Here is a 19,512-nt window from a genome sequence, read left to right as displayed (position 1 = left end):
AAACCACCAACCTTTCTTTTAGCAGCTGATCACTTAACCAATGCACAACCAGGGCTCCTTCAGCCTACTCTAAAAGCTTCCAAATACTCATCACTTCAGAGTAATCTCAATGTAAGTATGTCAAATATTAACCTCAAGGAACAGAGGGAAGGGAGGTCCAACTCATAACCAAGTTGTCTCAGTCTCTGCCCATCAGAGATGGAGTCCAGAAGGTGAAAAAATGGCCGCTTATTCTGAGTCCAAGTCATATACTTCTAACACAGAGAATCCATAGGAAATTGATTTGTAAAATATTTTCCTTCTCTTCTCTGACTTAATCCTAGCTTCTTAATGGTTATGGTGCTTCTGTTTTAGAGTCGGGAATGCTGGGTGGGACCAACTTCTTCAGGGAAGACATTTCCCCTTTAGACTTTCTCTTGTTCTCTCTTCCATAGCTCCTTGGTCCCAATAACACTCTTGAAAACCCATCCCCTCTGACAAGTTGTTTTTGTTGTTGTTAGGTTCCGACTCATAGCGACCCTATGCACAATGGAATGAAACAAACACTGCCCAGTCCTGAGCAATCCTTACAACTGTTGCTATGCTTGAGCTCATTGTTGCAGCCACTGTGTGAATCCACCTCTTTAAGGGTCTTTCTCTTTTCTGCTGACCCTGTACTTTGCCAAGCATGATGTCCTTCTCCAGCAACTGATCCCTCCTGACAACATGTCCAAAGTATGTAGGATGCAGTCTTGCCATCCTTGCTTCCAAGGAGCATTCTTGGAAGCTGTCTTCCAAATTTCTTGGCATAAATCAGTGAGCACCTCCAGTGCTGCATCCGTTTGTTGAAACATTTCACTTGCTATCCCGTGATTTCCTGGAGCCTTGTTTTTTGCCAACGCCTTCTTCCTTCATGCTACCTCTTGAAATGGTTGAACATCAACTAATTCTTTTTGGTATAATGACTGTGTATTCCTTCCATCTTCTTTTGATGCTTCCCGCATCATTTAATATTTTCCCCATAGAATACTTCACTATTGTAACTTGAGGCTTGAATTTTTTCTTCAGTTCTTTCAGCTTGAGAAACGCCAAGCTTGTTCTTCCCTTTTGGTTTTCTATCTCCAGTTCTTTGCAAATGTCATTATAATACTTTACTTTGTCTTCTCAAGCTGCCCTTTGAAATCTTCTTTTCAGTTCTTTTACATCATCATTTCTTCCTTTTGCTTTAGCTGCTAGACGTTCAAGGGAAAGTATCAGCCCCCTCTGACACCCATCTCTGACAAAGAGTGTTGGCCTATTGGGTGTTGGTTTTTGAGCTGGCTGGCCTACATTCAGTTAAGCCCGAATTCTCCACTGCATTTGAGGCCAGCAGTGGTTGGGTCCTGCGTGAGGGACTGCTTAGGTGGCTTCAGGGTAAAGTATTTAAAAGATAAATAGGCCTTTCACACTGACAAGTTTAACTTCCCCATAGTATAGCTCTTTTGTGCTATTATACCCAAAAATGGGCCTCCCATCAATCTTTGCCCTTCAGTTATGTAGTAAGATTTCTCCCATCTATTTTTCTAAATTCAGTAAATGCCTGGCTCAAGAAGTAGGCGGGGAGCAAAATGAATATCCTGCATGCACATACTAATCTGATTACCTCATTTCCCTGCTTCCTAACTTCCACTGGCTCTTTGTATAGTATAAATGCAAATTTCTCAGCATGAAATATCACATCTGTGCTTCTCAAAGCGGGCCAAACCAGTCTTTCCAGCGACTCCACACCACATGCCTTATACTCTACACCACGTGCCTCAGAGTTCACCAGATGCAAAAGCAGTTTACTTTTTTAAATTTATTTTGTCTGTTTACTTTGTGTGCCACCACCTTAATACAAGCCACTAGCATTTTGCCGCAACTACTTATTGGTCTCTCCACTTGCAACCTAATTACCTTTAACTCATTATTCACATATAAGCCAGAGTGATCTGTTCAACATGTAGATCTGAGCCCGTGACTTCCCACTGCACTTGGTACAAAAGTCTAAAATGCTTAGAATGACCTCCAAGGCCTTCCCCATAGCTATCATGTGAGCCCCCTCCCTGGGTCTATGCTTCCTATGTCCCAGCCACAGTGGCCTTTGTTCAATTTCCAGAAGGCACCAGGATCCTCCAGGCACAGAGCCTTCCCCACTCTCTCCTTATGGAGGACAACACAGCCCGCTCGAACACACCATGAATGTAAGACAACACACCACATTTGTGAGATGGTCACAGGCTGTATCTGATAACTCGATAGCCAGGAAGCCATTAGAAAAAGGGCACCAGTAACTAATATGGATTGCTCCATAAATATCATGTCCTTCCAACCAGAGCCTGAACATGTAGACAGTAGCTTTTATTGCTTACAACAATCGGACAGCAAACAACTAGAAAAGTTCCATCATGAGTAGTCCCCCATCAAAAACTGTCTGGGCATAATACATGACATAAACCATAACTAACAACACACAAACTTCAGAAGATAAGCTAGATAACTGCAATCTTCTAAAAATTAAATACTAATGCTCGTCAAAAGACTTCACCGAAAGAGTAAAAAGAGAACCTACAGACTGGGGAAAAAAAATTGGCTTTGATATATCTGACAAAAGTCTAATTTCTAAAATCTATAGGAAAATCCAATACCTCTACAACAAAAAGACAATCCAATTAAAAAATGGGCAAAGGATATAAACAGACACTTAACCAAAGAAGACATTCAGGTGGCTAACAGACACATGAGGAAATGCTCACTATCACTAGCCATTAGAGAAATGCAAATCAAAAGCTACGAGGAGATACCAACTCACCATATCATTACTGTCACGAACCAAAAAAAATAGAAAATAACAAGTGTTGGAGAGGCTGTGGGGAGACTGGAACTTTTATGCACTGTTAGTGGGAACGCGAAATGGTGCAACAATTTTGGAAAATTATATGGCACTTCCTTAAAAAACTAGAAAACGAAATACCATACGATCCAGTAATCCCACTCCCAGGAATATATCCTAGAAAAATAAGAGCCATCACACGAATAGACATATGCACACCCATGTTCATTGCAGCATTGTTCACAATAGCAAAAAGATGGAAACAACCTAAGTGTCCATTAACAGATGAATGGATAAACCGACTATGGTACATACACACAATGCAATACTACACAATGATAAAGAACGATGAATCTGCGAAACATCTCACAATATGGATGAATCTGGAGGGCATTACTCTGAGTGAAGTAAGTCAATCACAAAAGAAAAAATAGTGTATGAGACCACGACTATAAAAACTCTTGAAAAGGTTTACACAGAGAAAGAAAAAATCTTTGATGGTTACAACGGAGGAGAGAGGAAGGGAGGGAAAAACACTAACTAGAAAATAGATAATTGGTAACTTTGGTGAAGGGTAAGACAGTTCACAATACTGACGAAGTCAGCACAACTTGACCAAAGTACTGAAGTCACTTCTGAGGTTCACTTTGCAGCCAAAATATTAGACAAGCTCATAAAACAAACAATAATACACATAGCTCAACCATGTATACGAGACTAAATGGGCATACCAGCCCGAGGCAAGGACGAGAAGGCAGGAGAGGGCAGGAAAGCTGGCTGAATGGAAATGGGGAACCCAAAGTACAGGGAAGAGTGTTGACATGTCATGGGTTTGGCAACCAACATCACAAAACAGTATGTGTAGAGGAGAAACTAATTTGCTCTGTAAACCTTCAACCTAAAGCACAATTTGAAAAAAAAACTGGGCAGAGATGATGACTCTTCCTTGCACACCCCGCTTAATGCCATGGGTGAAGGACTTAAATGGGGCCTCCTGCCAATTTCCCCTTGGCCAGGTAGGTCCATTTAGGTGGGCTATAAGCTTATGCCATGTGTGCCCCATCTACACCACAGCTGAGGAGACCCAGAAAGCTTCTTCTCCCAGCTACTTTAGACCCAGTCTAAGTGACTAATTGTATCTTTCTAACTTTGCTACAAACATCCTACTGCATCATGTCCCCCCACCCACCTTCCAAAGAAAAAGTGATGCATTTGAATTATGGTGTCGGCAAAGAATACTGAATACACCATGGACTGCCACAAGAACGAAGAAATCTCTTTTGGAAGAAGTACAGCCAGAATGTTCCTTAGAAGGGAGAATGGAGAACTTGTCTCACTTACTTTGGAAATGCTATCAGGAGGGATCAGTCCTTGGAAAAAGACATCATGCATGGTAAAGTAGAGGGTCAGCGAACAAGAGGAAGACCCTCAACAAGATGGACTGGCACAGTGGCTGCAGCGATGGGCTCAAGTATAGCAATGATTGCGAGGATGGCCCAGGACTGGGCAGTGTTTCCGTCTGTTGTACATGCGATCACTATGAGTCAGAACCAACTGGAAGGCATCTAACATCAACAGGCCTCAGGAGGGGGTGGTGGTTTGTTCTAAGGCCTAAAGATACCAAAAGTAAGAGAACTGGAGAAAGCCATGGCCGCAAGGCTTGTCCCAAAAGACTTGTTCCTCACACCTTTCTTCACGTCCACTTGCCCTACAGGACTTAGTTAAATCTTAGCTAACTGCAGAGATCTTGCTGGGTCTCTTACTTCAGGAAATAACGGGCATATCATCTAATGCCATCCTCTGCCTCTCCCGCATAGTCTTGTCTTCCTTCCTTCCTTCCTTCCTTCCTTCCTTCCTTCCTTCCTTCCTTCCTTCCTTCCTTCCTTCCTTCCTTCCTTCCTTCCTCCCTCCCTCCCTCCCTCCCTCCCTCCCTCCCTCCCTCCCTCCCTCCCTTCCTTCCTTCCTTCCTTCCTTCCTTTTCTTCTTTTCTTTCTTTCTCTCTTTCTTTCTTAAATGTTTCTTTTCTTTTTGGTGAAAATGTGCAGATCAAAACATGCACTGATCCAACAATTTCTACACCTACAGTTCAGTGACATTGGTTACATTCTTCACTTCGTGTCAACATTCTCGCTATTTCTACTCAAATTGTTTCACCACCGTAAACTTTAGACTCACTATTGTCAACTTAAGGAGCCCTGATGGCACAGTGGTTAAGCACATGGCTGCTAACCAAAAGACCGATGGTTTGATCCTACCAGCTACTCTGAGGAAGAAAGGTGCAGCAGTCTGCTTCCGTAAAGATTACAGCCTCAGAAACCCTATGGGGCATTTCTACTCTATCCTATAGGGTCACTGTGAGTCAGAATTGACTCAATGGCAATAGGTTTGGGGTACTGTCAGTTTGGTCTCATATAGATAATCTTTTAAAACAGTGCAATACTCAAGGCATACGTTCTTTACTAATTGAGTTAAATTGCTGGTTAGTTTAAAGACGACTTTAGGGGATAATTTCGGTTGAAGGTTTCAAGAGTATCTCAGGGCAATAGACTTGAGGATTCCTCCAGTCTCCATGTGTCTAGTAAGCCTGGAATTTTTAAGAATTTGAAATTCTGTTCCACATTTTTCTCCCTTTTGATCAGGAGCCACCTGTTGTGTTCCTGATTAAAGCATTCAGTTCCCTCCTGGTCCTTTTAAGGCTATGTGGGCAATTGATTTAGTGCCTGTTTTGTTCTACAGTGAACATTCCACAGGGCAGGACCATTGTTTGCTCACCATTTTGTCCCTAGAGTCTAACACAGAACCTGTTATAGAGTGAGAGCTCAATAGATATATGCGGACTTGAGAAACAAAAGACCAACCTCACCCGTAGATTTCCTTGCATGGTGCATATCTCTTGCATGGTGAGTGCCTTTCTTTCCTGCCTCTTTTCTGTCTGGGAAATCCCACTCATCCTTCCAGTCCCAATTCCTCAACAAAATGTGTTCCTTTCTCTATGTCCCCATATACATTGCATGAAGCTCTATTCTACTATGGGGTGATGTGATTTATGTATTTCTCTGTCTAGCTCCCAGCTAGAATTGAGTCACCCAGCAATGAGTTATTAATGGGCTGAATAAATGAAAAACAATACATCCAGAGTCAACATTTATTGGGCCCGCACCATATGCTATGCACTGTGCTTAGTATTTTGTATAGAATGCTTCACTTGATCAGCACAAAAAAACCTATGCGATAGATACCATTGTTACCAGCCTTTTCCAGATGAGGAAACTGAGGCTAAGGAAAGTTAATGTGCCCAATTCACACCTAGAAAAATGGTGGAACCAAGGTTTACATGAGGCAACCTGACTCCAAAACCCATTCTTGGGATGTTTCTTAAACACTAATGACTGGCTCTAGAATGTTTAACCACAGGATCTTTAAAACCTGTTGCTGTTGAGTCGATTCTGACTCATAGTGACCCTATAGGACAGGGTAGAACTGCCCCATAGAGTTTTCAAGGCTGTAAGTTTTATGGAAGCAGACCGCCACATCACTGTTCTGCAGAATGACTGGTTGGTTTGAACTGCTGACCTTTCAGTTAGCAGCCAAGCGCTTTACCACTGCACCACCAGGGCTCCTGTTAGAGGACTCATCTCCATTTGAGGGACCCTTTCTTTTCAACATGGTTTCTCTCAGGGGTAGAAATAGAACGCCAGGCTTTATTCCAACCCTCCTACCAAAACACTATATGAGGTAGTCCAACCCAAGCTGAAACACAGCAATGACTTTGAAATATCTCATTTCATTACACATTCATTAAGGTCAAAGACGAAGGGATAAGTCATCTGAATCAGTCAGGAAATGCAGGGAGAATTGTATGAGTCAGAACACAATTACTCATTTTGGAAATTGATTTAGATAATAAGCAACTCAACACCCCCGATCCAGGAAGGTAAGTATTCACAGAGCGGGCAGGGGGATGGTTTTATGTGTCCAAGGACAGTCAGGGGACAAAGCAATCTCCTGTCTCCACCTCAGAACTACAGCTCAACAAGCACACGCGTGTACACACATATGGACACATACGCACACACACCTTACATTCAACAGAGTTGCAATCTACACTGACCTATAATAGGACTTTCCTCAATATACTTGCTAAAGTGATAATTATGATAACTTAGATCTGCAGAGATCTTTACAAGTCATAAAACAAGGTATGAAAGATTTCTTTCCACCATCACTCCAGTTTGTAAATGAGAAAACTGAGACAGGACATAGTTTTTAATGTTTCCTTCCACAAAGAAATAATTTGGCCGAGAAGAATCACTTTTGAAGCTAACACAGGTTTTGGTAAGGCCTCAGGCTCTGGTTAAATCTCCATATTAACAGAAATAGGGGCTACATAACCTTGTTGGTGTTGAGTTGTATCCGACTCATAGCGACGCCATGTGACAGAATAGACTGCCCCATAAGGTTTTCTAGGCTGGGATTTTTATGGGTGCAGATTGGCAGGTCTTTCTCCCACAGAGCCTCTGGGTGTGTTCAAACCAACAACCTTGGTTAACTGTTACCCCACCAGGACTCCTTCCTACATAAACTTATCTGATCCTTAAAAGTAACCATATCGGATCCTTAACACCACCTCGAAGGGACTGAGCTTTAAGGGCTGTGTGCACGGAATAACACTTTCAGTTTACCTCTGGTTTTAATTTCTTGTCTTTCCTTTATATCTTGGATCAACCAGAAGTTATTTTCTCCCAAGACCCAAACTTTCCTTTAAAAATCCTTCCTGAGCCTTTATAGTTATGGATTTTATTTTTCTCTCGCAATACGAGAACACAGACACGCCCTCAACTCCACATGAACTATGCTTTTTCACTTTGAGTCTTTGTCAAAACAGCTGAGTCTTTATCACATGCCTTTGTGTACAGATTCACAGATTAAATGTGTGAATCTGTACATGAGATGTGTTTAGGTGGTTCACAGGCTCAAAATTTTGCTTTGTGAAAAAGCTATTCCCTTTTCCAATGGAGTACTGCTGAGCCAGAAAGAGAAACAAAGTCCTGATCCATGCTACAACATGGATGAACCTTGAAGACACTATGCTGAGTGAAATAAGTCAGTCACAAAAGGACAAATATTGTATGATCTCACTTATATAAGCTGACAAGAATAGGCAAATATATAGAGACCAGCATTTATTGGTGGTTACAGGGGGTGGGGGTGGGAAGCCATTGTTTGGGAAGCGGTGATTTGCTGTTTATGGCAATGAGAAATTTGGCAATAATCAAGGGTAATTGTTGTACAGCCGAGTAATGTAATTGATATCATTAAGCTATGCACCTAAAAAATGTTGAATTGGCAAATGTTGTGTTATATACACTTTTACCAAAAAAAAAAAAAAAAATGGCAGTTGTTGAGGCTGCTTATGTACAACCAGAAAGAAAACAAAAGTTATTCACATTTCTACTTTATCAAATTCTGCTTACATCAAGAAGTAAGTCTCTAACACTTAAAAAAGGGTTTTCAAGATTGCTGGCAGGCAGCAATCAACGCCGGAATCCAAAAGCAGTTATTTTCTTTCCACTGTATTTTTTTTTTAACGTTTATTTCTGTTCAGAGCCACAGCAAGGGATGCTGGTTACCTATTAGTAGTAATAAAGTTTTCCCTTATAATAAATTTATTTAAACAAAGTGAGCTGACCTAAAGCAAAATACAGTAAAACCTGCAAAAGCCAGAAGCTGTATAAGGGAGAAACCTGTCAGAGAAAGAAAACGCAATATTTTCCACTAAAACAAGCCATTAGAAAAGTGGTAAGGAACCTGGGGTAGAAAGGGTGAGCCTGCTGGCACATTGTGGGGATTGCAACCAATGTCACAAAACCGTATGTGTATAAATTTTTGAATGAGAAACTAACTTGAGCTGTAAACTTTCACCTAAAGCACAATCAAATAAAAAAAGAAAAAGAAAACTGGTAAGACTGCACCCTGTCAAAGGTAGAAAACTTCGGAGACCTAGAAAAACAAGGCAGTCCCGTGCAGCTCTGGCGCTCACAGGTTTCACTGTGTTAGTAAGAGTAGCGGTGATACTGATCTACTGATTATGACCAGAACTCCTAATGAGTAAATAGCAAACGACTAAAAAGGAGGAAAAACATTATCAATCTTTTCCACTAATAATACTATTATTCTGAAACCAACTTAAATTTCATATAATTTCTCCTTGAGTTCAAAGTCCAAGGGACAATTGATCTAAAGATCGCAGTCACCAGGCATCACCAGGAATCACTCTCATTTGCTTGGCAGAGGCATGACAACAGGTATCAATGGAACCTGGTAAAGATTTGGTTCCCACCTGATATCCCAAAGGTCACCTACCAGATATCCTGAAGGTCATCCACCCAATACCCTAAATGTCACCCACCTGAAGACCATTTGTTTTCCTTTTGCCTTTCCTGCCCATTTCACAACTGCATGTCCCAGGTGAGAAGGACAATAAGGCATTTCAAGCTTCATGACCAAAATCCGATTTATGTCTGAGAACTATGATGGAAAGGACAAAAGAACCGCTCCAGAGAGAAGCCCAAAGTGAGATCCAATTACAAATTTTCATTTCAGACAGAAGGCTTTGATAGCTAACAGAAAAGAATTCCAAGTCAAAGTTGCTGATTGAAAACGCTGTGTAAATAGACTATAAATTTCTGACCTGTCCTTTTCTATCATTTCCCTGCTCAAACAACAGCAGACCAAGTTGGAAAAATCAAAATGACTTTACTCCCTGGGCTGCAACCTACCTGGTTACTCTTTCAACTTAATCATATGATCCTTCAAACCCTTCATCTCTCGTTTCCTTTCCCAGGATGTATTAAGCTTACTGATTCCAGAGATCCTTCACTTGAAGTGGAGCTAAAATCTGTAGCTGTCAAAGAAGACAAGAAACATTTGTATGGCTCACTGAAAATGTCAATATTAGGGCTTTTGAACAGCTTGCTTTTCTCCAGAAATTAGATGTTTACTTTCAAAAGCCCAGCTAGCTCCATGCTTAATCTGATTTTGGACTTCCTGGGTCCAGTTCTCTCCTACAGAAATTATCAGGGGCTAAGGCAAAATTTGGAGAAGGTACTGGCTCCATGAAAATTCAGGAGGTAAAAGGTTATAAATACCAAACAGGAAATGATCTCATACAATACAGTATGCTTTGGAGCATGGAGGTTGGGAAAGGTAAAGTGAAGACTTGCAAAAATGATTCTCTCTCTAGAATTTGAAGGGATTGGAACAAGACCACGGGCACATTCTGCAGTTCACAGTGTCCAGCCCTTTCTGCCACAGATTGAATCATTTCTTCACAATCATTCACTCCCTTCTGGCTCTTGCCACTCTATTCTGCTGTCTTTGGACTTGGCCATGCAACTTGCTTTGCCCTATAGGATGTGAGCTAATATGATAGCATGTGTAGTCAGGAGAGTTCCTCCCTCTGGAGCTTCCATCATGAGGATGACATCCTCTCCTTCGTCCTGGGTCCCTGCATGGATGTACAGGTGGAAGAACATGTGGATCTCAGTTGAGGCAAACAAACTAATCCAGCTGTACTTAGCATACCCACAGCCAACCCAGAAACCTCATGAAACAAGAGCAAAAGATAAAGATGTGTTGCTCTGAGCTACTAGGATTTTGAAATTGTTGACATAGCAGAAGTTGGCTAATGCACCCGCTGTCTGATTTCTTATTGACCAAAAATTTTTTTTGGATTTTTTAAGGATTTTTTTTTTTTCTCTCAAATCCTGCTACATAATAAAATTGCTTCTTATGGGAAGAAGACTAGATTTCCCGGAGAAATACATAATACATAATAAAAATAAGGGGGCTCTGACGGAACAGTGGTTATCAGTTTTATTTTAGGAGCTGAATTATTTGTGTTTGTTATTTTTTAATATTTCAAAGGAAATCTTACATTAAATAAATAAACCTGTTGACATGGAGTTGATTCCAACACATAGGCAACCCTATAGGACAGAGTAGAACTGCTCCATAGGGTTTCCAAGGCTGTAAGTCTTTACAGGAGCAGGCTGCCACGTCTTACGTAGTGCTCATTATACAGAAGTGGAGCGAGTCTGTTAAAGTGATGGAACGAATCTCTCTACTCCTCCTTCCTAACGGTTATAGTGAAGTCACTTCTCTAGAAGGAAGTCCACTCACTTCAGTCAGCCTCAGGATCTGAAGACGTTTCAATGTGATATGAAATTCTCTGATCCTCTATCAGTCTTTGAGCCCTGGTGGCACAGTAGTTGTGTGTTGGCTGCTAACCAAAAGGTCAGTAGTTCAAATGCCACAGCCACTCCTTGGAAACTCTACAAGGCAGTTCTACTCTTTCCTAGCAGGTCGCTAGGAGTTGGAATTGACTCCACAGCAATGGATCTTGGTTTTGTATCATTCTTGGCTATTTAGCCAATGGATTATTACACCTATTATATGAATGAATAAAGTGAGAAGCAAAGAAGTAACTTGATTATGGTTTTACAGTTTAACAAAAGGGGTGCGCCACAACTCAAACCTAGAGCTTCTGGCATCTGTGCGTGCAGTTTTCCTAATACTACACTATGTAGCATGTGCTCCTTAAAAAACTAGTAATAATAGATAAGTGAATCCATGACTGAATCAATGAACTGGTGAGTAAAAGTAAAGATGCAAAGTGTTTTGGGGACAAATATATAAAGATGCAAAGTGTTTTGGGGACAAACATATCAAGGATATAAGCTACACATTTAAAAGTATATCAAAAACTGGGAAGTGGAAAGAAAAAAGAATGCACATCTCAATTCTTAAGGAAAAATGAAGTATTTGTCAAGAGAAAAGAAGACAGTCTGAATGAAGCCCATCTTTCCTACTGGGACCTTAAAATGTTGAAGAAAGCTCAGCTTTTCCAACCCCCTTGCATTTACGTGGGCACGCATGGCACCATGGTTGAAAACCTGGGCTACTCCTCAAGGCCAATTCTGCTTAAGACCTTCAACATATGAATTGAAACATCAGGTCCTATGGCTCAAGCGCATACATTACAGAACGGAAATCTCAAGTCTACAGTCCAGGGAACCTTCGTATACGTATATACCTGGGTAGCTGCCACCCAACTGATGCGTTAATAAAATCCGGTCCATACCACCCCCTTCTGGTCAATACTGCCCACAAATGAAGCCACTTCTCTGAGCTCTATTAGCACTGGCTGCTTCTGTCTTTTTAATAACTTCATGTAAATGGAATCCCACTGTATGTATTTTTTGTGTGTCTGGATTCTTTTGCCCAATATCATGTCTGCAACATATATTTAAAAAAAAAAAAAAAAGCTTCCTGTGTAGTAGTCCATTGTGTGAATGCCCGTTTTATTTTTAAATTTTTGGTTGAGTAGTGGTTAAGAGCTACAGCTGCTAACCAGAAGGTCAGCAGTTCAAATCTGCCAGGCGCTCCTTGGAAACCCTACGGGGCAGTTCTACTCTGTCCTTTAGGGTCGCTATGAGTTGGAATCTACTCGACAGCAGTGGGTGGGTAACTCTTATAGAAACATATAACCGATTTTATGAAACACAGCGTTGTAATGTTATCTTTTTAGCAAAATAAGCCATCTTTCAATATAGGTATCAAATCAGTTTATATTGTTAAAATCAATATTTTGAGAATTATTTCAATCCTTTTCTATTTTTTAAGTCCTTTAATATATATCTTCTTTGTTTTCTGCCCTCTGCTTTTCTAAAAATTTTTGTTCAAAGTTTTTTCCAAAAATTTATTTTGAAGGTTTTTCATACACAGGAAAGCTAGAATCAACGATTGTTAACATGTTGTCACTTTTGCTTTATCTCTTTTTACATACAAATACGTACAGGTGTGTGCACGTGTCTGCAGGCACACACGTGCACACATTTTGCTTTGGTTGAACTACCTAAAGTAAATTATAGGTATTGCTACACATCCTCCCTACTTCAGCAAACACCCACAAACAGCTATGTTCTCCCACATCATCTCAATGCCATTTCCACAACTATGAAAAAACCATAAAACCCATTGACGTCGAGTCAATTCCAACTCATAGCGACCCTATAGGAAGAGTAGAACTGCGCCATAGAGTTTCCAGGGAGAGCCTGGTGGACTCAAACTGCCAACCTTTTGGTTAGCAGCTGTAGCACTTAACCACTTTGCCACCAGGGTATGAAACTGTGGACAAGAATTCACTGTATCGTCTCCTTTCCATTACATATTCAAAAGTCCTCACAAGTCTTTCAGAGCTGCACCCACACTCTTCTGCCATCACCCCTAGCAGGGATCCGATGGAGTTACACCTTGCCTTTCTCATTATGTCTCTGTGTCTCTGTTAATTTAGAAAGTCCCCCACATTTTCTAAATAATATTGGCATGTTGAAAAAATTCTATCAGTCGTTTTATAGAATGTTCCACATTCTATATGTCTGCTTCCTCGTGGTACCCTTAACATATTTTTCTGTCCCCTGTACTTCACTTAAAATGGAAGTTACATCTAAAATCTCCGTGAGATTCAAGTAAACGTTTTTGTTAAGAATATTTTGTAAGGGACGTTGTGGGCGTCTTGCTGCCTCACTCCAGAATGTCAGCATGTCTCTTTATTAGTGACCACTTGGAGGTAGCTGCCATTTCTCTCTATAGAAAAATAACACTTTTCCATTTGTAATTAGACTGGGTGATATTTTGACATCCTGTGACTATCTTTAAATTTACTGCCTTGGAAAACTATAGGGTCACCATGAGTCAGAATCAGCTCAATGGCAATGGGTTTGTGTGTGTGTGTGTGTGTGTGTGAAAATCCGTGAAAATCCTGTTTCCTACCCACCATTCACAGTACACTCAACCTGAACCAAAGCCAAAAACCAAACCCACTGCCATAAAGTCAATTCCAGCTCCTAGTGACCCCATAGGTTTCCAAGGTTGTAAACCTCTACAGAAGCAGGCTGCCACATCTTTCTCCTGCAGAGCCATGGGTGGTTTCGAAGTGCTGACCTTTCAGTTAGTAGTTGAACACTTGAACCACTGTGCCACCAGGGCTCTTCCTAAACAGAACCAGTTGCCCTCAAGTCAATTCTGACTCATGGTGACACCACTGAGTCAGAGTAGAAGTATGCTCTCTTGGGTTTTCAGCAGCTGATTTTTCAAAAGTAAATCACCCAGCCTTTACTCTAAGGTACCTCTGGGTGGACTTGAACCTCCAACCTTTTGGTTAGTAGTCTAGCGCATTAAACATCTGCACGACCCAGAGGTTCCTGGAATAGTCTTAGCACCCACTAAAGGCTCTTCTCTTCATCAAAACACTGTTCTTTTCAATCCCACTAGTACATCAGCCAGAATCCAAACCCATTTCCATAGAGTTGGTTCTGACTAGTAGTGACCCTATAGGACAAAGTAGAACTTCCTCACAGGGTGTCCAAGGCTATAAATCTTTACAGAAGAAGACTGCCACATCTTTCTCCCGCAGAGCAGCTGGAGGGTTTGAATGGCCGACTTTTCGGTTAGCATCTAAGCACTTAACCACAGAGCCACCAGGGCACCTCAGCCAAAACCCACGTGTCTCTACTTACCAGATTTAAGATAAGCATTGACTGAGGGTGCTTTGACTACCCCAATCCCATACCGCTTTACATTAACCTGGAAATACTGATCCACATTTTTACTAGAATCACTATTACTATTCACCTTGTATTTCAAAAATGCATAACTACCGCATTTAATCAGGTGAGCTAATTCAACACTGTAGAGTTTACTCTGTATGTTTGGCTGATATGTTTGGCTGTGGTAGCCCACCACGCATTCCTCATACTTTCAGGCATCTGGTATCCTCAGTTTTTAACTTAGGGTTCTCAGTGGGTGAGGTGTTGTATATCTTCAGGTAGCTGATCAGAGAAGGCAACCATGTCATTGTGAACAGACATCATACTCAGTCTCTCCATGGGCATCTCAGCCAGGGCAGCCAGGCAGCTGTTTTCACAACCGGAAGTTCTAACAGTACCTATTTAAAAGGTGAAGAAAGCCATGCGCAGATGGACATTGGGAAATATTTGGGTTACACTCTAGAGCCTGTTGAGAAGAAATTTTGGCTACTCTTTGCTTTTCAAGCCTTTTGGTGGCACTTGCATGCCACACCTAGCAGGGCCGTCAACATGCCCCATACTTCCCAGTATCTTTCCTTCAACAGAGACACACAGCAGATGGTGAACGTAGTCGGGCTTGCCTTTCCTGGATCAATGCAGGAAATGACAGAAGGCAACGTTGTCGGTGCTGTGCTTTTTGGCACCTGCGTGTGATTGTGTTGGATGGCAGAGGCTGAAAATCAGTCTGAACAAACTTTGATTCACTTTTCTCAAAATCTATCCCACCCACAACTTCTCTGACCAAATTCTATGAGATCTACTAAAACATGTGACTCCCTTTCCATAGCTGGGAGGGAAAAAGCAGCATGTTGAAGTTTTCCCCTATGTCCTGCTGATGTAGTTAGTGGATTTGGGGGAGGGTGGGAATTTTCAGAGTGCTTCTATATCCCTCTCTGCAAAAACAGCCCTACTGTGATGTGACAGGTCATCTCACTACAGAGCCAACTCTACTGAAATAAAGTCAAGCATCCAATGTTTTATTGTCCTTATTTTGAAAGTCCACCTATGATATTCATGTGGTCTTGTTAGAGCTACCACGCAGCACACTCCCTGTTCAGGGACTTTGCACTGGCTCTTCCTTTGCCTGGAAACACTCTTCCTATAGCTGTTTCCATGGCTCACTCCTACCCCACCGTCAGGATTTTACTCAAATAATATCTTCTCAATGACACCATGCCCAACTACACTATCTGCAGCATTTTCATTCCATACCTTATCCTGATGTAATTTTCTCCTTAGCATTTATCAGTCACCAATACACTACGGGTTTTTACTGAATACATATATATTTTTTTTAATTGTATTTATTTTGTTGTTGAGAATACACACAGCAAAACATACACCAATTCAACAATTTCTACCTGTACAATTCAGTGACATTGATTACATTCTTCAAATTGTGCAACCATTCTAATCCTCCTTTTCGGGGTTGTTGATCCCCCATTAGCATAAACGCACTGCCCCCTAAATTTCCTCTTTAGTCTTTGGAGTTGTTATTGTCAATTTGACCCCATGGAAGTAGTTCTTAAAAGAGCATAATATTCAAGGCAGACATTCTTAACTAGTTAAGCTAAACAATTGTTTGGTTTTAAGAAGGCTTCAGGGGATATTGTTGGTTTGAAGTTTAAAGATTATCTCAGGGCAATGGTTTCAGGGGTTCATCCAGCCTCCAAGGCTCCAGAAAGTCTGGAATCCTTGAGAATTTGAAATTCTGTTCTTCACTTTCCTCATTTTGATCAGGATTCATCTATAGAATCTTCAATCAAAATGTTCAGTAATGGTAGCCTGGTACCATCCAGTTCTTCTGGTCTCATGGCAAAGGAGGCAGTAATCCATGGAGGGAATTAGCCGCTCATTCCATTTCTTCCTCTATTCCTAACTTTCCATTTTCGTCTGTTGCTCCAGGCAAATAGAGAGCAATCGTGCCTTGGTTGGCAGCTAATAACCCCTTTAGTGCTTCTGTTCTATCTCCTAGTTTGTTGCATGGTGGTGTTGTTAGGTGCCTTCAAGTTGGTTCTGGCTCATAGCAACCCTATGTACAACAGCAAGAAATACTGCCCAGTCCTGTGCCATCCTCACAATCATTGTTACATTTGAGCCCATTATTGCAGCCGCTATGTCAATCCATCTTGTTGAGGGTCTTTCTCTTTTTCTCTGACCCTCTACTTTACCGAGCATGATATCCTTCTCCAGGAACTGATCCTTCCTGATAACATGTTCAAAGTGTGTGAGACATAGTCCCTCTATCCTTGCTTCTAAGGAGCTTTCTCTTTGTGCTTCCTCTAAGACAGATTTGTTTGTTCTTACGGCAGTCCATGGTACATTCAGTATTCTCTAACACCACAATTCAAAGTGTTAATTCTTCTTTGGTCCTCCTTATTCATCATCCAGCTTTCACATGCACATGAGGCGATTGAGAACACCACAGTTTGGGTCAGGCACACCTTAGTCTTCAAGGTGACATCTTTGCTTTTTAACACTTTAAAGAAGTCTTTTGCAGCACATTTGCCCAATGCAATTCATCATTTGATTTCCTGACTGCTGCTTCCATGGGTGTTGATTATAGATCCAAGTAAAATGAAATCCTTGACGTCAGTCTTTTCTCTGTTTATCATGATGTTGCTTATTGGTCCAGTTGTGAGGATTTTTGTTTTCTTTATGTTGAGGTGTAATCCATATGTAGTTACTGAATATATTTTCCTTCTGTCTGTGTCCTCCCTGTTAGAGCAGGGGCTGAGGGGTTGCTTTGCTTATCACTGTATCTCCAGTGCTAAGGACTATGCCTCACCCAGTATGTTGGAGCTGTTGTTGGGTGCCATCGAGGTGATTTGGACTCATAGGAACCCCATGTGACAAAGTAGAACTGCCTCATAGGGTTTTCTCGGCTATAATCTTTATGGGACCAGATCGCAAGGTCTTTCTCCTGTGGAGTCACAGGGTGGGTTCAAACTGCCAATCTTTTAGTTAGCAGCCAAGCACTTAACCATTGTTCCACCAGGGCTCCTTAACCACTGTGCCACACAGAGTAGACCCTCAATAAAACACCCGTTGCCATCAAGTCGACGGCACAGAGTTTCCAAGCAGCAGTTGGTGGATTCAAACTGCCGACCTTTTGGTTAGCAGCCATAGCTCTTAACCACTATGTCACCAAGGCTCCTAGACCCTCAATTGCATGTGTTAATTAAACACACTACCTTCTGAGGTGGACATGGACATTGTCTGCATCTTAAAGACAAGAAGATGGAGGCACAGTGATGGTCATCAACATGCCCAAAGTGACACAGTTCAAGACCAGATCTGACCCCAGGAAGGCTGACTCCGGAGAATGCTAATTAGCCCAACTTCACACCAGTGCAACAGAACCACACAAAGGGAAAGATTTAGCAATCTGATCCACAAGGTTCATGAAATCTCCAGATCTACAAAAGGGGCTGTCTCCTTGGGTGCTGCAAATGGTAAACATGCTGGGCTCCTAACTGAAAGGTTGGAGGTTCAAATCCACCCAGAGGCACCTTGGAAGAAAGTCCTGGTGATCTGCTTCTGCAAAATCAGCCACGGAAAATCCTGTAGAGCACAGTTCCACTCTGACACACATGGGGTCACCACGAACCAGAATCGGCTCAACAACAGCCGGTTTGCCTTGCCTGCGGGTCACACAACAAACACTGTGACTGAGCAGTAGCGGCAACAACAACGCCAGTGGCAAACATTTATTCGGTTCTTAATTCTGTGCTAGGTTTCGGGTCCTAAACATTTCCTATGTTGTTGTTGTTAGGTGCCGTGGAGCCAGTTTCGACTCATAGCAACCCCATGTGACAGAATAAAACTGCCCCATAGGGTTTTCTAGGCTGTACACTTTCTCCTGGGGAGCTGCTGGGTAGGTTCTAAGTCACCAACCTTCCAGTTAACAGCCGAGTGGCTAACCGTTGTGCTACCAGGGTTCCTTTTAAGCATTTCTTACAGGTTTTGTTATTTAACTTTCTCACAACATTCCTAACTAGCTGACACTATTATATTCCCATTTAACACATAAGGATGTCAAGCCCTAAAGGAGTTAACTAATTCACACAACTAATAAGAGGCCTAAATGAGTTAACTAGTTCACACAACTAACAAGTAGTGGAACTGGGATTCAGGCACAGGTAGTTGGAGTCTTCTTAACCATCTCACCAAATGCCACCAAATAAATACACAGGGAAGGCTCAGAGAAGCCATCATTCTTGAAGCTGGCCTTGTCATCCTTAAGGTGGGTCTTGAAGGATGTGCAAGAGTTTATGAGGCAAGGTAAGCAAAAACGAATTTCCAGGCAAAAGAAACTACATGTGCAAAGTCACGAACCTGTAGCATTTGGTTAGATAGAAACATGGGGTACCAGTGCTGAGGAGGGCAGCAACGGGAAGCGGACAAGGTGTGGGGCTGGAGCAGTCGGACCAGGGTTAGTGCTCAAGGACATCCCATGCCACCATCAGGAGCTTCGTGTTAATCATGGAGTCTGAAGAGCATACATTAAAAGGCTTCCAGCAAACAAACAGAATAGTCATACCTATCCATTAGAAAGATTATTCTGTAGGCCAGTGACTCAACAGGGGGGACATTTTGCTCCCAAGAGAGATTTGTGAATGTTTGGGGACATTTTTGGTTATCAAAACTGGGAAGGTGCTACCGACTTGTAGAGGGGAGGCCAGGGATGGTGCTAAACATCTTACAATGCACAGGACACCTCCCCTGCTGCCCCCAGCAAAGAATTAACTGGTCCAAAATGTCGACAAATGCTGAGGCTGAGACACTCTGCTGTAGTAAAAGACTATGAACAAGGCTGATGCAATGTGCAATTACAAGGAGCGCCATTCAAGTGAAATCCATGAGAAGGGTGCCCCCTGGAGTTGAGCAGTACACAGCCTGCTGGCTATGCACGGAGGCCTTAGCCAGGAAAGGATGGGAGCAGGACCTGAGGAGGTCACATGAGATCAGGAGAGCCTTGCAGATAACCAGGAAATAAGTGATTAAGACTTCAGCTTAGGATGGAGCAGGGGA

At 41.9% G+C, this 19,512-nt stretch overlaps 1 protein-coding gene across 1 annotated transcript in view; it reads right to left on the bottom strand.

Moving 5' to 3' along the window:
- The window catches only part of DOK5 (docking protein 5), a 206,623-nt gene that overhangs the window by 86,025 nt on the left and 101,086 nt on the right, over positions 1–19,512 (bottom strand). The window lies entirely within an intron of this gene.

This window comes from Loxodonta africana, chromosome 24, assembly GCF_030014295.1.
Source record: "Loxodonta africana isolate mLoxAfr1 chromosome 24, mLoxAfr1.hap2, whole genome shotgun sequence".
In the NCBI taxonomy this organism is placed as follows: domain Eukaryota; kingdom Metazoa; phylum Chordata; class Mammalia; order Proboscidea; family Elephantidae; genus Loxodonta; species Loxodonta africana.
Note: the sequence above shows the minus strand (reverse complement) of the source record. Positions and strands in the feature narration are given on the sequence as shown.